This window comes from Eumetopias jubatus, unplaced genomic scaffold (assembly GCF_037043125.1).
Source record: "Eumetopias jubatus isolate StellerSeaLion01/CBP00866 unplaced genomic scaffold, mEumJub1_p1.0 scaffold_9, whole genome shotgun sequence".
Lineage (NCBI taxonomy): Eukaryota > Metazoa > Chordata > Mammalia > Carnivora > Otariidae > Eumetopias > Eumetopias jubatus.
The window spans coordinates 53,054,423-53,076,787 of NW_028274815.1; the positions used below are offsets into that span (position 1 = coordinate 53,054,423).

Consider the following 22,365-nt stretch of genomic DNA (forward strand, 5'->3'; position numbering starts at 1 on the left):
GAGAATTCCTAAATCCTTTCCACTTCATTACCGACTGAGTCAATCTGCTCACATACACTTCATCTTTCAGCTCTCCTGGGGCCCAGCTCCATTCTTCCTTGTCTCCCATCACTGCCGACTTGCCTTATAACCACTTAGGGGGTTCAATCCTTTCCTGAGGGGAATGCCGACTTGTTCTGGGGCACAGCCTGAGCAAAGGTGGGAATAAGCAGTGGCCTCGGCAACAATGAGGAGACAAGGCTGCTCAGGCAGAGGGCTCATTCCAGGCAAGGCTCAGAGACAGGGTTGGAAAAGCAGGTAGGGAACTGATAGGCAAGGCCTTGTGTGCCCAGCTGAGGAGCGTGACTTGATATTGTAGGTAATGGGAAAATAGTGGGAAAGTTTTGATTTTTGCAGAGAAATGACAGAACAAAAGACATGCTTCCTTCCACAAGACACTATTCTACAGAAGAGACAGGTTCTGTACAGAGTGAGAGACGGGGTCAGGAAGGCTTGAGAAAGCACTGACGAACAGGCAGGCAGAGGCAGAGACCTAGGTGGGGTGTGGCCCCTGGAATGGGATATACATAGGAAATATTTGGAAGGAATTCTTTACCGGATTTAGTAGCTCATGGGCTGTATGGATTTATTTACTCATTCACCCAATATTCATAAAGTACCTCTATATTCCAGGCACAGTTCTAGTCGACAGAGATAATACAGTAAGACAAAGAACATGACTCCAAGGAGCTTACAGGCCACCAGGAAAGGCAGACAACAAATAAACAAATAAATAAGATGATTTCAGATATCAGTAAGATGAAAGGACAATGCTATTTAACAGGGATCAGCAAACTACAGCTCATGGGCCAAATCCTGTTTTTTGAATGGCCTGCAAGAATGGTTTTTATATTTTCAATGGTTGGCAAAAAGTCAAAAGAATAGTATTTTGTGACACATGAACGTTATATAAAATTCAAATCTCAGTGTTCACAAATAGACTCATTGGAGCTTGGTTATACCCATTTGTTTACATATTATCTACAGCTGCTTTCGTGCTACAACAGCAGAACTGAACGGTTGTAACAGACTATATGGCTCACAGAGCTGAAGATATTTAATATCTGGCCCTTCACAGACAAAATTTGCTGAATCCTGGGTTGGAAGATGATGTGATCAGGTCACTGGGAAGGGGGCTAGCCTGGACAGGGTGGCAAGAAGACATCTGAGCTAAGACCTGAATGGGGAGAGAGCCTAGCTATTCAGTGCTGGAGGAGAACTACTGAAGGCAGAAGGAACAATTAATGCAAAGGCCCCGAGGCAGCAATGAACTTACTGTGTTTGAGGAATGAACAACCGCATCATGAACAAGGGCCAGAGTGGCATGAGATGGGGTTGGAGTAGGGTCAAGACTATCTGTGGGAGCAGGAAGGGGTATTTCTCATTTGTCCAGAATGTGCTAGGGGAAGCCAAGAGCAGGGCTATTTGAGACTTAGCCACGACTTTGTCTGGAGGCCCTGTTTCACATCATATGAATGATCCAAATGTGCCAATATCCCTCATTAAGTATGATTTATATGTGAATTGGATTGAGTTTCTGCTAATTGGTGGACAATCTAGCAGACCCAGTTTAAGGAACAAGGGCCCTCCCTTTGTTTCTATATAGTTTTGGAATATGGTAATCCTCCCTTATCTGTGTTTTCGGGCAATGGCAATCCAGAAGCAGGTGATTCTCCTTTTGACAGCAGGTCAACGGTAGCCTAACGCTACTTCACAACACCTACATCATTCACCTCACTTCATCTCATCACACAAGACATTTTATCAGCTCATATCATCACAAGAAGAAGGGTAACTACAGGGGCACCTGGGTGGCTCAGTCAGTTAAGCATCTGCCTTCGGCTCAGGTCATGATCCCAGGGTCCTGGGCTCCTTGCTCAGTGGGGAGCCTGCTTCCCCCTCTCCCTCTGCCCCTCCCCCCGTTCGTGCTCTCTCTCACGTAAATAAATAAAATCTTTAAAAAAAAGGGTAACTACAGTACAATAAGATATTTTGAGAGAGAGACCACATTCATATAACTTTTATTGTATCATTAGAATTGTTTCATTTTATTATTAGTTCTTGTTGTTAATCTCTTACTCTGCCTAATCTATAAATTAAACTTGATCATAGGCATAGGCATGTACGTATAGAGAAAAACAGCATAAATAGGGTTCCATACTACCTACAGTTTCAGGCATCTGTTGGGGCTCTTGGAACGTATACCCCACGGATAAGGGGGAGTTGCTGTAGATGACAACAAGTAAGGAGGCAGGGAAGAGAAACACCTTCTCCAAAAGCCAGCCTTTAATATAAATACTTCCAATCCTTTTGACCACATCAAGAAGTGGAAAAAAATGCTTGCACAAAACCTTCTGGAAATACTGAGAGTCTTATTCAATGAACTAGAAATAATTTACTAAAGGGACAAAAATGTATCATACTCGAACACAGGGTGCTTTTAGCCAGAAAATTATTTTGAAACTTGGACAGCACACAGCTTAAGTCCATTTACATAGAAACAGCTGTTGTATATTTGTTATTTACTAGCACCAAACAAGTTTCTCAACAGATTATAGAAATGAAGGCAGGAAATGGTACCCCTTGATCAGATATCAGATAATACATGTCAAGTTGACCCACGCTCACGCTTACTGGCACAGTGTCTGGCACCTAGTAAGGTGTGAGGAACTCTCAGCAAGGATGGGTGGGGAGTGGAAAGGAATCACTGAGACCACCCCCTGGAACAGAACTGTCACGGGAAGGCATTGGTGTTTCGGTGGTAGAATTCTCGCCTCCCAGAATTGCCACAGGCTTCTTCTTAACTGCACAAAATGATCAGCTCCCAAAGAATGCCATGCCCTTCTTCTGGAAGCTCAACCTGTAAAAGTCCTCCTACATTCTCCTCCAGCCTGAAGAGCCAAGGACTCTTTATAGGAACCCTTTTCTGCCTCAGCTTCCTTGATCCATTCATTCTTTCTCTCTGAAAGCCAGCCTACAAGTCCATAAACTGAACAGTATCCCCAGGTTCACAATGGCTCAGACTTTGTGTGGGGGTTTGCAAAGCTTCTTGGCTGCTCACAGGTGGGGTAAAATAATTAGCAACTGTGCCTCAGCTTTAGAAAAAAGGCAAACCCACTCAGGTTTGGGCATGGCTCCAATGACCTTAAAAGCATCAGGGGCTCTTCAAGATGGGAAGATGAAGACTGAAGGGCCCATATGTGAGTGATGTCTAAAAAAATCTAAGGGTTATGCAGTCTGGAGTGGAGCGGGGGGCGGGGGGAACTGCAACTTCTTTATAATATCTGAACTCTACAACTAGGGCTCACAATAGGGCTCCTGCAAATGTTAAGACATGGTTTTAGAGCAACTGAAAAAAGCTGGGAACACAACGTAAGAGATATATCCCAAGAGCAGTTACATAGGGAATACTGAGCTATAAATAAGTTCAACTTATTGCAGGAAAGATTACAAAAATTTGCACAAGTAATTTATGATGGCTTCATAAAGAAAAATTAGATATGTCAAGAACAGATCATTACTGTTTTCTGCTTAGGTGTACAAGAAGATCATTTTTACACCGTCCCACAAACTGCCCTATTGTAACACTGCTAGAAATGACCTCAAGTAGAAAGTTCCTTATGTCCTTCCAGCAGCTACATGGAACAAGGACTCGGATTTCATGTAATATTTAAGGAGGCCATACGTGGAGGTGGCAGTGTGGTGGACTCCTCCCCACTCACCCAGAATTTGGAAAACAGGCAAATTAGATGGTTTCCTGAGCATTAGACTAGTAAAATCAGCAAACAACCATCAACACAAAGATATGCAAATTCATTTATGAGAAAGAATGGCTCCTGACCTACCAGTTTGCCAAAATCATTAGCATATTTAAAGAAAGATGGTGTGCGAGCTCCACATAAAATCCTCAGAGAGGCTTACTTGGAAATAATCATCAAAGCCCAGTCCTAAGGTAAGGGTGGCTTGGCCCTAGATCCAATGGTCCAGGATCAGCTATTTCCCACGGCTGTGTCATCTATCTAATAGCCTTTGTTCTCATTCCGTGATTGCAAAGCAATCCCTGGACTAGAGTTTGGCTTCCCACGTGGACCTGTCTTCAGAGTACTGGAGCACAAGGATTTTTGTCTCAGTAACAATTTTTTTTTTTAAGATTTTATTTATTTATTGGAGAGACAGAGCACAAGCAGGGGTGGGGAGAGGCAGAGGGGGAGGGAGAAGCAGGCTCCTCGCTGAGCAGGGAGCCCGGGGCTCGAGCCCAGGACCCCGGGATCATGACCTGAGCCAAAGGCAGACACTTAGCTGACTGAGCCACCCAGGCGCCCCTTATATTTCTCAAGGTAATAAAGATATTATCAGCATGTGTGTGGTGAGCCTGTAAATATGAACCTGTCCCTGAGAGCTGAACCCCTTCCTGGTGTGCTAATGAGTGCAATTTCTCTGGTCCTGCTGGATGTGGCACCATGTTGAATTCACCCCAATACTGGATGCTCCCCTTGGGACCCCAACATAACTTGGTGGCCTCCATCCAGATTCATGACATTGACCCTGGTCCCAGGAGGGGCAACCGGAATGTTCATTAGGAAGGGATTTGCTGTCCTTGTGGCACATTCTTACTGAGTCCCTCTCTTCCCTGGAAGATCACATGTGAGTGAGTCACTCACCATTTTTCTTTGGTACGCGGTTTCATTTTACATCCCACAGGATGACAAATTTAAACTTCTAGCCTGTGGATTTGTGGAGGGTGTGCCGGGGCCCCGCCCAAGCACTGAAGGCTTTCAAAACTGTCTATGAAATAGGAAAATGAATGCAACCCAAACTCCTTGGAGCTTAGGTCCTTCGAAAAGTAAAGGAAGTTTTGTTGCCGTGATGGGGTTTGAGTCTGGAGAAATAAGCATTTTCAAACATTTAATCAAAGGCCAAGTGTATAAGCCAAAGGAAGGCTGACAAATTTGGAAACCTGACTGCTAAGAATCTTAGGGAAGAATCTATTCCAGCCCCGCACCTGGCAAACAACTTATTGACAGTCTTTTGTCCAAATTTCAGCCACTTCTTCACAGCATGGTGGGGGACAATAATAATAATTTCAATCCACAAATAATTTTAAAACACACGTTTCACATATAATTTATTTATTTTTATTTTTTTTAAGATTTTATTTATTTATTTGAGAGAGAGAGAATGAGAGATAGAGAGCACGAGAGGGAAGAGGGTCAGAGGGAGAAGCAGACTCCCTGCTGAGCAGGGAGCCCGATGTGGGACTCGATCCTGGGTCTCCAGGATCATGACCTGAGCTGAAGGCAGTCGCCCAACCGAGCCACCCAGGCGCCCCTCACATATAATTTAAAACATCCCCACTCCTTCTCTGTCATTTCCACATCACGCCGAAGTCTATTAAAGCCTTTTCTCTATGCCAAAGATTCCTTTGTCCAAAAGGCAGGGGGAAGGAGGGAAGGTACATTTTTAAAGTACTCCTCTACATTATCTTAATTAATCTACCCAATAACCTTTGGAGTCACGACTACTACCTCCACTTTGCAAACCAGCTGGATGATATAATAATGAAAGCTGGCTATGGTGAGTTCTCTATTATATCAAGAGATAAGATTAGGAAAATAAAAAGATAGCTGAGGTGGTCTAAATGCTTGCTGAGCAAGGGGCTGGGTCCCATACTCCCAGTTCAATGCTTGCCTTGCTAGATGTCTCTGTACTTCACATAATACCTCGGTTTCCCCAGGCACAAGCTTCGAGTAGGGCACAATCAAAGCATATTCTGATAAGCTTTGTAAATGTGTAGCTACCCTTCCTTGTTTCTCTGCATACTGTATTCAGCTTGCACAGAATAGTGCTTTGGGTTTTCCTAAGTGTTATCTGAGCAACTCCCAGTACCACGTGTGGACTGAAGACCTGGGGCATTCTCATCGGCTGGTCTTTTGTTGGTAGCAGGACTTTGTTTTGTTTTGTTTAACTCTTAATTGCAAACAAACTGTTTGGATTCCCCTCCTCTCAGGACAGTGACCATAGAAACAAGAAGTTGATGTACTGGTAATGCTGATTATTGCTCACAATCATGGGACCGATAGGATAGTTTCACTGATGTTTCATGCACATTTGTTCATTCATTCATTCATTCAACAAACATGATCGGAATGCCTGCCCCATGCCAGGCACCATTTTAGGTGCTAAAAAGCATACCATAGGGGCAGCTGGGTGACTCAGTCGGTTAAGCAGCTGCCTTCAGCCCAGGTCATGATCCCAGGGTCCTAGTACGAGCCCAGCATTGGGCTCCCTGCTCAGTGGGGAGCCTGCTTCTCCCTCTCCCTCTGCCCTTCCCCCTGCTTGTGCTCTCTCTCTGTCAAATAAATAAATCTTTTTAAAAAAATTTTAAAAAAGCATACCTTAATTCCCACCTATATGCCCTTCATGCAGAGAATATCCCCTATGCTCTGTCTGTTCAAGAGTACTCTATCATTTAAAAAAGAAATCTTGGGGACGCCTGGGTGGCTCAGTCGGTTAAGAGTCTGCCTTCGGCTCAGGTCATGATCCCAGGGTGCTGGGATCAAGTCCAGCATCGGGCTCCTTGCTCAGCGGGGAATCTGCTTCTCCCTCTGCCTGCTTCTCCCCCTGCTTGGGCTCTCTCCCTAACAAATAAATAAATAAGATCTTTAAAAAAAAAAAAAAGAAAAGAAAAGAAAAGAAATCTTGGAGGCTGCTAGAGCTAACTCCATTGAACTTGCTTCCCATTGCAAGGATCCTCTACCAAACCTTCCTGAATGGTCACCTCCAACCTTTAGTCATCCTCCCTCTGGTCATGGGGCTCATCCTCCATGGGGCAGGCTCAGCATCAGGAAAGCTAGCCTTGTATTCCTTGCTCTGTGCATTGGAGCTAGAGAGACTTTATCTGTAGGTAAATATTTATTGACCACTTAGTTGTATAGAGTGCCCAGGTGCTTTTATCCATATGGTATCATTTTGCCCTTTTACTGTCTAGTGATAACATAAGTTTAGAGGGGCACCTGGGTGGCTCAGTCGTTAAGTGTCTACCTTTGGATCAGGTCATGATCCCAGGATCCTGGGATTGAGCCCTGCATCGGGCTCCCTGCTCAGCAGGAGGCCTGCTTCTCCCTCTCCCACTCCCCCTGCTTGTGTTCCCTCTCTTGCTGTCTCTCTCTGTCAAATAAATAAATAAATAAATCTTAAAAAAAAACATGTAAGTTTAGAAAAGTTAGGCATAGTGCCCAAGGTCACTCCAGTAGTAGGTGGTAGGAGCTGTTTTTTCACAGGTCTGTCTGACTCTATAGACCTTTATATCATACCAGGCCAAATGCACACATGTGTCCATGTGTATACAGGCAGGCAACAATGCTAGGAGCTCTTAGAGTAATAATGGAATAAATATTGTAAACTGTCACATTTTTGCTGAGCTAGATGCATTCTTATTCTTCATATCTTCAACAAGCTGGGTGCAAAACAAAATCAAACAAAACAAAACCATGACAAAAATATTCCTCTCCCAGATTTATCTGACAGCAACTGGCTATACTTTGGCAGACAGCTCCCAATCAAGTGTCGAATACAAGACTGTTGGCTCTCTGAAGAGAAAGCATTTCGTTTTTCTTTTTTTAAGATTTATTTATTTATTTGAGAGAGAGAGAGCATGAGTCAGCGAGTAGGGGATGGGGTGGAGGGACAGAATCTTTCAAGCAGACTCCCCGTCAGCAGGGAGCCCCACACGGGGCCCCATGAGGGGCCATCAGGGCCAATCCCACCACCATGAGATCACAACTTGAGCCGAAACCAAGAGCCGGATGCCCAACTGATTGAGCCACCCAGTCACCCCATGAAGAAAAAGCACATTTCCAACCCACATGCCCCTGCCCTAGTTCAGCCATTCAGCCTTTCTGGTGCAAGAACAATGTAACACAGCTCCGTGATAATGTTTTTTGGAGCAGACACAGTCAGAGTAGTGCCTTCCCCAGGGAGAGACATAAGGATTCCATCCAGGCACATTCTGTGCCCATTTTCCCACCCCCCATATCAAGATCCAGCATCCTGAGCTGAGTACTGGGGCGGGGGGGTCATGGCTGATCCAACCATAATACAAAAGCGCCCACAAAGTGCAGCCTGCCTCAGAGACTGACTGATGCATCATGCTCTTGGGGTAGTCTGAATCGAGTATCAAAGGAGGTTAGAAATAATGACCCCATTTGGTTATACGTATCTTACTGCCAGCAATATGAAGACTATCCAGGGTATACCAGTAGGGGGAGAAAGAAGGAATAGCAGAAATAGCTCGTCTGGCTTATGCTATGAACCAAAAACATTACAGGCTTTCATTCAAAGCCTAAGATGGGTTTGGCACAGCTGTGACATGTTTCCTCAAGCCCTAGATGGCAGTTACTTATGCTCTGGGCTATGGCAGTGATGTTCTAGACTTAGAAGAAGTATTCTTTTTATCTTCCAGAGTTGCTTCTCCCCTGTGTCAGATCAAAACGTCCAGCAATGCACAGGTGAGAGAGCAATTCCAAGGCTGAGATATAAGTGCCCCAAGAAAGCAGGAGTAGAAATGGAGGCGGGGGGGAACACTTGCTCCAGAAAGAGCTCATTTCTGCCAGTGTAGGGCTGTCAGGGTAGAGAAGACCTCAGAGAATGCCCAGCCCACCCCTTCATTTTGCAGATGGAATGCCCGTCTACAGGGAAGTAGTGAGTCTGCCCTCTGGGTCATTTGCATGGTAATAATGCGCTGGGTTCTCCCCCTGACCTGAGGTATGGCAGATGCTGGTATCCCACGAGGATGGGAGAATCCATGCCATCCTTCTGATGAGAAATGGCAACAGGAAGGTCCAAGCCTGAGTGTGATGCAGCCAACCTCATGGTCTAGTTGCTAATTTCACATGATGGTGGGAACTCCTCCCTCAAAGACCATGTCATCCTTCCTCCATACAACGTGGCTAGAGCCTGGAGCCCAACCAACTTGGGTTTATAACTCTCCTATATACACTTGTAGCTGTATGATTTGGGGCAAGTTATTATTTCTCTGTACTTCAGCCTCCTCATTGGTAACATGGAATTAGTAACAAAGTTACTTTATAGGGTTGTTACAAAGATTAAACCAGTTATTGTACCATACAAAGTACTCAGAATAGTGCACACATTATGTACTCAACAAATGTTGACTACTCTTTTTATTACTATTCTGTCCAGGTAACCTTTGTCTGCCACATCTACACATTATAGCATTACCTGTTCGGTGAGCTGTTTAAGGCGTGGGTTACCAACTCTACCTGTGTTAAAAACATCTGTGGAGTACAGAGTTCAGGCTTTCACATCTACCACCAACACGTCAAACCGGACCCCATATGGTTCTTTTGGCCACCAAGTCTGTGTGCGTCTGTATTCTGACAAGATCACTGTCCTCACACTACTATTTACCGCAGATACAAATGTGGTGATCCGAAGGGGCACCTGAACCCCAATGTTTATAGCAGCAATGTCCACAATAGCCAAACTATGGAAAGAGCCCAGATGTCCATCAACAGTGAATGGATAAAGAAGATGTGGTACACACACACACACACACACACACACACACACAGTAGAATATTACTCAACCATAAAAAAAGAATGAAATCTCGCCATCTGCAATGATGTGGATGGAACTAGAGGGTATAACACTAAGCAAAATAAGTCAGTCAGTGAAAGACAATTATCATATGATCTCACTCATATGTGGAATTTAAGAAACAGAACAGAGGATCATAGGGGAAGAGAGGAAAAAATAAAAGACAAAATCAGAGAGGGAGACAAACCATAAGAGACTCTTAATCATAGGAAACTAACTGAGGGTTGCTGGAGGGGAGCGGGGCTGGGGGCTGGGGTAACTGGATGATGGACATTAAGGAGGGCATGTGATATAATGAGCACTGGGTGTTATATAAGACTGACGAATCACTGACCTCTACCTCTGAAACTAATAATACACTAAATGTTAATTAATTGAATTTTAATTAATTAATTTTTAAAAAGATCATTGTCCTCACAGCTGTCTGAATGCTAAGACAGCACCTTCCTTGGACTCTGCTCACAGGACTTCCATCCTGGGCCCCCACTTCCCAGGGGTTGGAGGTAGTGATGAGGCAGAGAGGATACTAACTGTAGAGGAGCATGAGAGAGGTAACTTTAAGTGGTGATAGAAATGTTCCTTATCTTGATTCTTGATTGGGGTAGTAGTACCCAAATATATGCATTTGTCAAAACTTATTCAAACTTATTCAACTCCCCTCACACCCATTAGGGTGGTTCCTATAAACACACACACACACACACACACACACACACACACACACACACAGAAAATAACAGGTGTTGGGGAAGGTGTAGAGAAAGTGGAACACTTGAGCACTACTGGTAGGAATGTAAAATGGTAGAGCCACTACGCAAATCAGTATGTCAGTTCCTCAAAAAAATAAAAATTGGATAATTACTATATGATCCAGCAATTCCACTTCTGGGTATATATTCTAGGCATATACACTTCTGGATACATATATATTCTTTCAAAAGAACTGAAAGCCAGGACTTGGAGGGATATTTGTATACCCATGTTCAGAACAGTATTATTCACAACCAAAATATGGAACCATGTACAACCCATGTGTCGATTGACGGATGGATAAAGAAGATCTAGTGCATACATGCATACAATGGAATATTATTCAGCCTTAAAGAGTAAGGCATGTTGATGTGTGCTACAACATGGATGAACCTTGAGGACACTGTGCTAAGTGAAAAAGTCACAAATACTGTATAATTCCACTCAGAGAAGTCAAATTCATAAGACAGAAAGTGGAATAGCCGTGCCAGGGGGTAGAAGAAGGGAGAAAGAATAATTTAGCACACACAGAGCTTCAGTTTTACAAAATGGAAAGAGTTCTGTGGATTAGATGGTGGTGATGGTTGCAAAACACTGTAAATGTGCTTAAGGGCACTCAACTATACACTAAAAAATGGCTAAGATGGTAAATTTTATCCTAGGTGTATTTTACCACAATTTTTGAGAATAGTTTTTTTTTTTAAATGTGAACTCCGTTAAAAAAAAAACGCACCAAACTAACAACGTAATATCTGTGCATTTTATTGTATGTAAATTATACCTCAATAAAATAATACACATCTATATAGCTTAAGAGGTCAAGGTCTCAGCTTTGTAGGTTGATAATGGCCTCTTAGGGGAAGCATGTTGCTATTATCCTTCATTGAGCAATACCTACTTTTAAGGCAAAACCCAACTCAGTGAACCCCAAATTCCATATAGCTTTTGCACAGCATTATGGGTAAAATCATGATTGTTAAACTCCTCAGGTTTAACAATTATTTAAAGAGAAAATCTGTCTCTCATGGTTAGGCTTTGCCACAGGTTACATCATGTTTACTGACCCATTTTTGGAGTTATTTTAGAGCCAGAGGCCCTCAAGGAAATGTGAAAGGTCACTTTATTCCATGTTCCTTCTTCAGAAATACCGTAAATAAACTATTCCAGATAAGTGAGAATCTAATGCAGAAACTCCAAGTAACTGATTACAAGCTACTGCACTGATCTCCAGTTCTAGTTTGTTCAGCATGTTTTCACGTGTCCATCTGTACTTGGGTCACCCCAGCCTCTCCTTATGAATCACAAACTATAGGCTGCCATGTCCCAAGACCCAGATTCCAAGGTCTTGGCATCTTCTCTTGTGTCAGCAAGCATGAGTCTTAGAGATAGCACAAGAGAAGCACCTCATCAGAACCCTGAATCCAGCATCTAGTCTTTCTCTTCTATACCTTCCCAGAAAAAGTAAAATCCACTCCATCTTTCTTTACAAAATCCTTGTTATGCAGGAAGGGAACAGACAGCCTGGATCTGAATGAGAAACTGGAGCACAGGAAGGAAGGGATCTGCAGTGAGTCGGCGAGAAACCAAATATGCGGTCAGGCTCCCTGCTGTCCAGCTAGTTTTATTTACAGAAAAACATGTATTATGCAGCCCAGTCCTTTCCTTATCAACACCACCATTTTTTTTTAAGGTTTATTTATTTATTTGAGAGAGAGAGAGAGAGCGCGCACATGTGGGGATGGGGGGAGGGGCAGAGAGAGAAGGAGAGAGAATCTCAAGTAGACTCCCCACTGACCGTGGAGCCTGACACGGCCCTGATCCCAGGACCCTGAGATCCCATGACCTGAGCTGAAATCAAGAGCCAGCTGCTTAACTGACTGAGCCACCCAGGTGCCCCTCAACACCACCACTTCTGTTTGCCCAGGAGGGAAGAAAACAGAAAACTCTCTTCCCAGATGAACAGGAAAAGCAGCTCAGTTTTCCTTTGTAGATTTACACTGGCCCAGCCATGGAGATCTGGAAGTGAGCAGAAAATAAACACTGCTCTCTTAAATGTCACATTTTCTCCTGCCACCTCCCATGCCCAGCAAATAGGCAAGTTCTAGCTGTGCGGGCATCTCCCCCTGCCCCTGGAGCAGCCACTCCCTCAGTGTTTAAGCTGACTCTGGCAGAAGAATACAAAAACAGATGTGTTAAAATTCTTCCACAGTGGATTTCTGGTTCACATAGGGAACTTGCTGTTTCTGATGCAGCCTCTCTCAATTTGTCATTAAAAACCTGACGAAGGCATGGGAAGGCACAAGAAGAAACTCATGACAAAACCGAAAAGACTAGGACTGACATGAGATTATATCAGCAGCTGAGAGGAACTGAAGCTACTTTAAGACAGAAGGAGAGTATGTGTATGTGCACGTGTGCATGATGGTGGGGAGATGCGTGATACCTCCCCTGCAGCTCTGTCTGTTAAGGGGATCCATCCAGAAAACCTCATTCCAGTCCACCCATCTGAGCTGAGGAGCTACGAGGGGGATCCCTTACTGGCCCTACTCACCCCCAAACCAGCAAAGAGGTGTTGGGATAGACACTGTGGTGGCAGAATGGATGCAGGCAAAGGTGACCAATGAGAAGAACCTTGGCAGAAATGCATGCCGGGAAGTATACTTTATGTATTTACATTTTATATATTATATATAAATAATAACTATATATAACATATATAAAATTTATAATGTATTTATAATTTAGAATTATAATAAATGTATATTACATATCTATAGCTCAGAGAACCAGCATCGGGGGGTAGGAAAAGGTGCCACCTCAGAGAAGCAGAGAAGAACAAAGAGAAAACGAGCTAGAAACTGGGAATTGGACCAGGCACTGTACCAACAACTTTGTCACCTGCTTAAAGCTGATGCCAACACAAAAAGGTGCATGGGATGGGGTGCCTCCTGTCTTTTGAAAGTCACAAGCTCTACACCTGCCCTGTACAATGCCGTAGGCACCAAGCCACGTGTGGTTACTGAGCCACTGAAATTCAGCCAGTGCAACTGAGAAATTGAATTTCAAATTTGGTTTAATTTTAAATTTTCAAATTGATGCAGTATAAACTATTTTTCCTTAACACACAACTTTTATGTTTTGGTCAGCTACATTTCACTTTAACCCCTGCAATGAGTACACACGTCAGGCATGCTGCATCTTTTCTAGTGTTACACCTAATCACGCCACCCATCTAGCTGGGATCAACAGATTTGCTCACTCTGAATAGTTTTCTTTGCACTGACGTAATTTTTTTCATGTGCTTATTTGAATGTTTTATAGACAGCACCAGTTGCAGTGATATTTATGTAAATTATAATTTGTAATTAAAATTAAATTCTTCTAGGGGCGCCTGGGTGGTTTAGTCGTTAAGCGTCTGCCCTTGGCTCAGGTCATGATCCCGGGGTCCTGGGATGGTCTTCTAAGACCATCTAAGAATGATGGTCTTCTCCAGAAGGGCTTTCACAAAACTCTCTCGCTGTGTCTCTCTCAGTCAAATAAATAAATAAAATCTTTTTAAAAAAAAAGAAAAGAAAGAAAATTAAGCATTCAGATTCGGATGTTCTGTCAGTGTAAAATATTCACACCAGATTGTTAAAACGTAGTTTGAAAAGAAGACTGTAAAACATCTTAATATTTTTTTTCTATTGATTAGATGTTGAATGATAATACTTTGGATCTATGGGGTAAAGTGTAAAATAATCTATATTATTAAAGTTCATTTCACCTGTCTCTTGTAACTTTTTAAAATGTGACTACTAGATAATTCAAACACATTTGTGCCTCTCCCTGTCTTTGTATTGCATACCACTGCTCTAGACATACTTGGCCTTGTTTAATAATAATGACTGTAGCTATTGTTGAGCCCTTATTTTACTATGTGTCAGATACGGTTCTAAACACTTCATGTGAATGACCAGATGATTTCTTTTAAATCTCACAAAAAAAGTGCTCATTTTCTGAGCGCTTTCATTTCCCCATTTGTTAAAAAAAGAAAGAAAAACACAATGTGGCCTAGGACAAAATGCTAGAGAAGAAGAGAAAAGGAATTAGGCCTCAGAATATTTAAAGGGAAAGTCTATTCCTGGAAATAATCTGCTTAATTGTTCACAAGAAAAGTTCAGGAAACTATCGTGTACCCTCACTATTTGGCAAAATAATACACATTCTAAATAGGAGGGAGGGGCACCTGTGAGCTCAGGTCATGATCTCAGGGCCCTGGGATGGAGCCCTGGGTCAGGCTCCTGCTCAGCGGGGAGCCTGCTTGTTCTCCTCCCTCTGCCCCTCCCACCACTGGTGCTCCCTCTCTCTCTCTTTTTCTCAGATAAACAAATAAAATCTTGAAAGATTAGTTAATTAATTAATAGGAAGGGAAAAATGACTAGTGTAATAACATCAAGAAATCCTCTGAGACGAAAGAGTTTGGCTTAAATATTTTGTACTCATCGTATCAAGGCCCAGGTTAATTTTCTATGATCATCCTTTCCCTCCCTTTATTTAATTAAGTGACATCTTAGATTTGTAAAACATACATATGTATTTAAGAGGGCTCACCAAGTCATATCTAAATATCTTTCTTTTCACTACAGTTTGGTGTCAACTAAATTGTTTTTGTGGGTTTTTTTGTTTTGTTTTCATAAAAATAGAATCCTCCAGCAGGAATCCTTCTAAAAGAAGTGGAGACTATCTGCAGAGATCATAAAAAATTTAATGTTAACACCTCAGGAAATATCACAGGAAGGATAAAACAGAAAATACTGGCTAACTTTTTAAAAACCTTTATTTATTTTTGAATTTCAAAGGTAATAAATGTACATGACAGAAAATTTATTTGGTTTATTTATTATAATTTTATTTGTTTTAGCAACAGAGATTTAAATTTGGTAAATTTAAATGAAAATATAATGTAATATAATTTATATATTGAAATGTATTATTTGGCTTATTTATTATAATTTTATTTCTGTTTTAGCAACCTCAGGATTTTATGGCAGGTAACAATACAGGGCAGTTAGTGTTACTTTTACCTGTCATGTTAGCCTCTCCTTCCTTCCAGCTGTTATGAAATTGCCTGTGTGAGCTGATAAACTTGTTTCTTAAACCCAGCAGAACGTGGGTAGAAGTAAAATTTTCCGTTGCGATGCTGAAAATTATGGATCTTTCCACTGCCAATGAATGGAAAAGATTAACTTTTAGAGAACTGTAGAAACTCTGAGGCCTTAAGCAATCCCCTATTTCCCTCTTTCATTTTATTTCGTAAATTATTTACTCAACTTTAAGCACTGAGAAGGACATTTTAAAACAATGTAAACTTACCATCTACTGTTATTTCTATTTGTGCCAATATTTTAACTGTAATCACAGTATGTATATGATTTTGCGTTCTACTCTTTCCTCTTAATTTTTCATACTGCAGGGGCGCCTGGGTGGCTCAGTCGTTAAGCGTCTGCCTTCAGCTCGGGTCATGATCCCAGGGTCCTGGGATCGAGCCCCACATTGGGCTCCCTGCTCCGCGGGAAGCCTGCTTCTCCCTCTCCCACTCCCCCTGCTTGTGTTCCTTCTCTAGCTGTGTCTCTCTCTGTCAAATAAATAAAATTTACAAAAAAATTTTATTTTTCATACTGCACACAATTACCATATAGATCACTGTGCTAAAATTACACTCCTCCATTATATTGATATCTTATAACTTATTCAATGTCCCTACTACTGGTTGTTCAGGTTTTCTGAGACCATGGCTACAATCTTTGTATTTAGCTTTGTAAGATATTTTATTCTTGTTTTTGACATATTTCTTGTGATATCTGATACTTATGAATATTTCCAGTTGTCCTCCAAATTTACAAGGACGTCCGAAGCCCTGCCAACCATAAGCCTGCTTGCTTTATTTCTTTATAATGTAATATTTGGGTGTAATACTAAATCTTATTATTGATTTAACTTGCTTTTTAAAATCAGTAGTAGGAACACTGACTCCCTTTTTTCAACTCCTGTCCTTCTTTGTGTATTATCTGTTTGCATTTTTCGCCTATTTTTAGCATCTTGGTGCTTTACCAAAATTTACAGAAATTATTCCTGTATTATAAATTTTAATATTTTATATCTAAAGTGTATTATTAAGTATTTTACCAATTTCATATTATCCTTTTAATTCAGTACAACCAAAATTTGGAAGAGAAATTTTCAATCATATCTGGCCATCTTTTCGTTTATACTCCTCCCTCTCATTACTTCAATAGTTGGAAAGTCTCTTTTTTGGTGAAATACTGATAATTGTTGAGTCAGGTGATGAATAAATACGTAGAGGTTCATTTTACTATTCTCTCACTTGGGTATATGTTGGGAAATGTCCGTAAAAAAAACTTTCTTTAAAAGTATCCCTTTCCTGGGGCACCTGGGTGGCTCAGTCGTTAAGCGTCTGCCTTCAGCTCAGGTCATGATCCCAGGGTCCTGGGATCGATTCCCACATCAGGCTCCCTGCTCAGCGGGAAGTCTGCTGCTCCCTTTCCCACTCCCTCTGCTTGTGTTCCTTCTCTCGCTGTGTCTCTCTCTGTCAAATAAATAAATAAAATCTTAAAAAAAAAAAGTATCCCTTTCCCATTGCTAGAGCAATCACTTCTATTAGTTTCTCTCCCACCCCTTTTCATGTTCCAGTTGAGGAAATTCTTGCCCAAGATGTTAAAGTAACTCATTTACCATATGACTCATTTTGTTTCCCACCCACTAAACTTTGCCACAACCTCTTCTTTTCTAGGAACCCAAAAATACCCAAAGGCACAGCTGTTTGGAAAGGGCTAGAATTCAATTTAACAAAGTTTCCCTGGAAGATCCCAAGCTTTATTCCTACAAACTTACTCCAACCCTGCCCCACCAATAAGACATGGTAAGACCAGGGACGCCTGGGTGCCTCAGTTGGTTAAGCATTTGCCTTCAGCTCAGGTCATGATCCCAGGGTCCTGGGATCGAGTCCCACATTGGGCTCCTTGCTCAACAGGGAGCCTGCCTCTCCCTCTGCCCGTCATTCCCCCTGCTTGTTCTTTCTCTCTTTCTTTCATAAATAAGTAAAATCTTAAAAAAAAGACATGGCAAGACCAGGAGTTTGCTGATAAACTTAACAGTTGGCTCTCCAAAGAAAGAAAACCTTGATTTATAGCTATTTCTTTGACATAAATATTTCCAACATGACTGATTTCAAATTACCAATACGATGTCACTGAACTTAGAACCAGGAATAGGTAGACAGTAGTATACCATTATATTGTATTTACAGACGAAGTAGACATAAGTAACCACAAGAGCATATATAATACAAGGTAGTAAAATAATTAGAAAGTGATGTTATTTTAAATATAGCTTATTTATAAATATCTATATTTTAATATAATTTATTTACTCCTAAGTTCATATAATTGAACTGAATAAGGTCACAGAACCCCTGAAAATTTAACAATCACTTCTAATAGGCTGATATAAGGACATTCCAGCACACCACCAGGGGACAGAACAGTAAAGAAAGCAAGATGTTTTTCAAATTGTGATAAAATAAACATAAACAAGTTTACCATTTTAACCAGTTTTAAGCATATAATTCAGTGGTATTTTTTTAAAGATTTATTTGAGAGAGAGAGGGGGAGAGTAGCAGACTCCCTGCCGAGCGGGGAGCCCAGTGTGGGGCTTGAGCCCAGGACCCCGAGACCCCAACACCACGACAGAGCTGAAACCAAGAGTCGGACATTCAACTCACTAAGCCACCCAGGTGCCCCATTCAGTAGTATTAATTACATTCACAATGTCATGCAACCATCCCTGCTATCCATTTCCAGAACTCTTCCAGTATCCCAAACAGAAACTCTGTACCCATTCAATAATTCCCCATTTCTCCCTTATCCCAGCCCTTGCTTACCATCATTCTATTTCTTGTCTCTGAATTTGGCTAGTAGGTATCTCCTATGTGGAACCGTATCATATTTCCACTTGTGTGTCTCAATTATCTCACAACCATGTCGGGCCTCCACCCTCAGTTCCATAAGCCTTCCATAGATTGACCAAAGCACAGAAAACCCAGGGAATCCAGTTTCCCCAAATCATAGCCCAGCTGTGGAGGCCCCAGGGCAGCTATAATAGGGAGCTCAAGAGAATCTGGAAAGGGTAGAATGTGCCATGTGCATGATTATGTTTATCTTTTCAATAAACAGCAGGCCAGTATTTCAACCTAAAAGAAGTTCATACAACTCAGTCACCATACACTGGAAACTTGTTAAAAGTGCACATTCTTGGGCCCAACACCACACCTACAAAACTCTGAGGGTAGGGCCCAGCAATTTGGTTTGTAAGAAGCCCACCAGGTGATTCTGATGCATTCTCAAATTTGAGAACTACTGCTCTACAGTAATGATTCCAGATTCCAACTACTGGTGCTCAAAAAGGTCCTCAAAATGCTCCATGGTCATTCCTAAGTGTAGATTCCCATTCATGATCACACATCAAGTATAAGGGAATGGGGATAAAACACAAGTAAAATTCTATTAACGGAGAGAGTCATAACACTTTTAAAATATTTGTATAAATATGACTCAGGAAATGTGTTTGGCAAAGATTATTTAAATAACAGAGTTCTCAAAACCATTCACTACAAACACGCATTACTCCTGCAAACCTGATGTTATTTTACGATATCTGTGAAACTCTGAATTCAATTCTCTTCCCACATGCTGGCAGAGGCTGTAATGGAGATCATTCCATGCTGGACATAGCAGGCTGGGAATCCAGGACAAGGGCCAAATTCCAGGCTCTGCTCTGCCCTCCAGATTTAACCCCACCTAACACGGCTACTCTATTCTGACATAAAATTGACATAGTAGTGACTACTGTGCAGGATTTCTAAGAGGATTAGTAATAATGTCAATCCCCACCATACCTTCCTTCCTCATTAAGAGAACTTTCATGAGCTTAGTGGTTGGGCTTGGAAAATCAGGAAGGTAGGACTCATCCCAGGAAGAAATAATGATTGGTCTGGGGGCGCCTGGGTGGCTCAGTTGGTTAAGCGACTGCCTTCGGCTCAGGTCATGATCCTGGAGTCCCGGGATCGAGTCCCGCATTGGGCTCTCCGCTCGGCGGGGAGTCTGCTTCTCCCTCTGACCCTCTTCCCTCTAGTGCTCTCTGTCTCTCATTCTCTCTCTCAAATAAATAAATAAAATCTTTAAAAAAAATAAAATAAAATAAAATAATGATTGGTCTGAGGCAACCCCATTCCAATGGCAACAAATGGTTTTCAAGTGGCCAAGTGACCCACTTCAGGCCAACGAGAAATAAGAACAAGCCTACCAAGAGGCTTCGGAAAAAGACTTCCCCCAGATTATAAAGCCAGTTATCCTGCCAACTTCCTTCTCTCTTCTGGCCTTGGATGATATCAGGACACTGAGTCTGTAGCTATGCCTTCAAAAGGATCCTAATTATAATAGAGACTGTAAGATACTTAACATGGTATCTAGGAAAAGTTCTCAAATTTTAGTGTGCACCAAAAGCACCTGGGGAGTGTTTAAAAATACAGATTTTAGGGATGCTGTACTCTAGAACTTGAATCAGTAAATCTCTGGTGGGGCCCAAAGACCTTACTGAATCCATTTTCAATAAGCACCCCTGGGGATTCCCCTCACATCCTGTTCCAGGTCCTGATTCTCACACAGGTGGTCCCTGCATGAAACCCAGTTCCAAAACTGCCGCTCACCATGTGTGCAGCCACTCATAGTCCTTACTTAAGTATTGATTTTGCCTCATCAGGTACCAGGCATTGTGACAAAGATGGAGGAAACAGTATCTTGCTGTCAGGGAACATGCAAGCTAGTAAGAGAGACAGACAGTCAACCCAAGACAAAGCAGCAGGTGTTAACTATTGCAGAGTTGCAGGGCAGGAGAAGAGAGACTAAGCTCCCCGCCCCACGCCACCCCAGCCCGCCCCACTCCTAGTCAAATGTTCTCATTTGACTTAGGCTTCCAAAGACAGATAGGATTTCAATAGTGAAAGGTTTTGCTGGCAGAGAGAGAACAGTGAAAATGAAGCTTTAGCTACGATTTGGAAAATACTTCATTTGGAGTGGGGCCGGAGCTTTACACTCTGAAGAAAGCGGTGGGAGACAAAGTTCTAGAAAGGTAATTTTCACAAATGGGTCATTTTGTGGCAGGTTGAGCTTGGAGACTGGACTCAATTTTCCAGGCCATGGGAAATCATGCATTCATTCAGCACACATAGTAACACACACTATGTGCTAGGCCAGGGGATGGGGGCTGTGTAGTTCCTGCCTTCAGAGGAGCTCAGAGCTGAGGGGGCGGCCCAGGCCTGGAATCAGACACAATAAGGCGTGAACATTTCTGTGACAGGAGAATCACAGAGAAAGAGAAGCACGCATACTGGAGAGGTCCCTCACCCAGATTAAGTCAAACAGGGAAGGAGACTATGTCCATGCTGAACCTTGAAGGGTTGGCCAGGCGTAGGACAGTGAAACAGGGAGTCTTGTTTCTCCAAGCCTAAATCTCTGCCTTGATTTCCTTCTTGGTGCCCAGCATTTCCATTTTATTAAAAGAACATTTATTAGACAAAGGGGCTAAGCACTAGAGCAGATGCAAAAGAAAACAAGGATCTACCATCCAGGACAGTAGTTCTGACTATGGACCCTCTAGGACCTGCCCCCCAAGACCAATTGGTCCTGTTCCCCACAGGCCTACAGAATGACCTTAATTTCTGAGGGCCCTCCCACTCTTCTGTCTGGGACCAGCCCTGCTCTGATCAATAGGCCACACCTCCAGTGAATACATGGTCTTGCTTTGTCATCCCTGTGCCCCTACATAAACCTGTCTCCTCTCGCACCTCCAGGAAGCCTTCTCTGACCACCCACGATGGAGTTAGGTACACCTCCTCTATTGTTCTATGGCAGTCTGTGCAACGTGTATCAAATCATTTATCATGCAGTCCTATGAGTTTTGAATTATTGATCTGCTTGTTTATCTCCCTAAGGAGAGGGTCTGTTATGTTTTATCTTCAAATCTCTAGTGCCTATCACATTATATGATAAGTGGGTGAACCTGTATTCATTTGGCAGGGGCTGCTGACATCCTGCCTCGCACCTGAAAACTCTTCCCCAAAGTGCTGGGCTGTCTCTCCTGCCTTTAAATGCTGCCCCAAGGGGCGCCTGGGTGGCTCAGTCGTTAAGCCTCTCCCTTTGGCTCGGGTCATGATCCCAGGGTCCTGGGATCGAGCCCCGCGTCGGGCTCCCTGCTCTGAGGGAAGCCTGCTTCTCCCTCCCCCACTCCCCCTGCTTGTGTTCCCTCTCTCGCTGTCTCTGTCAAATAAATAAATAAAATCTTTAAAACTAAATAAATAAACGCTGCCCCAAGTCTTGCTACCGCCTGGATGGGCCTACTGAATCAAGAGTAGCACACTGTCTTGGTCCATAACTGCTGCACTCCTCGCTCACCTGTCACGTGGGACCCCCTGGATATTTAGAATGACCCAGGTCAGCATCAAGTTCATCTCAGACAAGTGGTACGGACACAGCTTCTACCTCTTCGCCTCTGAAGGAGGTCAGCCCCACAGCCAGCTTAATCTCCCAGCCCTGCCTTTTCAGGCCGATTCCCCGTTCTTAACCCATTAGATAGTATAACAGAGTGGTAGAGCACAGGGTGTTGAATCAGACTGCCACATTCAAATCCTGGCTCCACCACTTGCACTTAGTACGTGACCTCCGGCAAATTCCTGAACCTCTTTGTGCCTCAGTTTCCTCACTTATACAATGGGGATGATAATGGTAGCACCCGCTTATTACGGATGAAAATTTAATAAATGACATGCCAGTTGTTTGGCACAGGGTCAGGCTCCTAGGAAACACTGGTGAACATTAGCTATTAATATCTGTGAAATGAAG

General features: G+C 42.6%; 1 protein-coding gene across 1 annotated transcript in view; it reads right to left on the bottom strand.

Moving 5' to 3' along the window:
• Positions 1–22,365, bottom strand: part of ANXA4 (annexin A4) — a 74,176-nt gene that overhangs the window by 47,114 nt on the left and 4,697 nt on the right. The gene's annotated exons all lie outside the window — the stretch shown is intronic.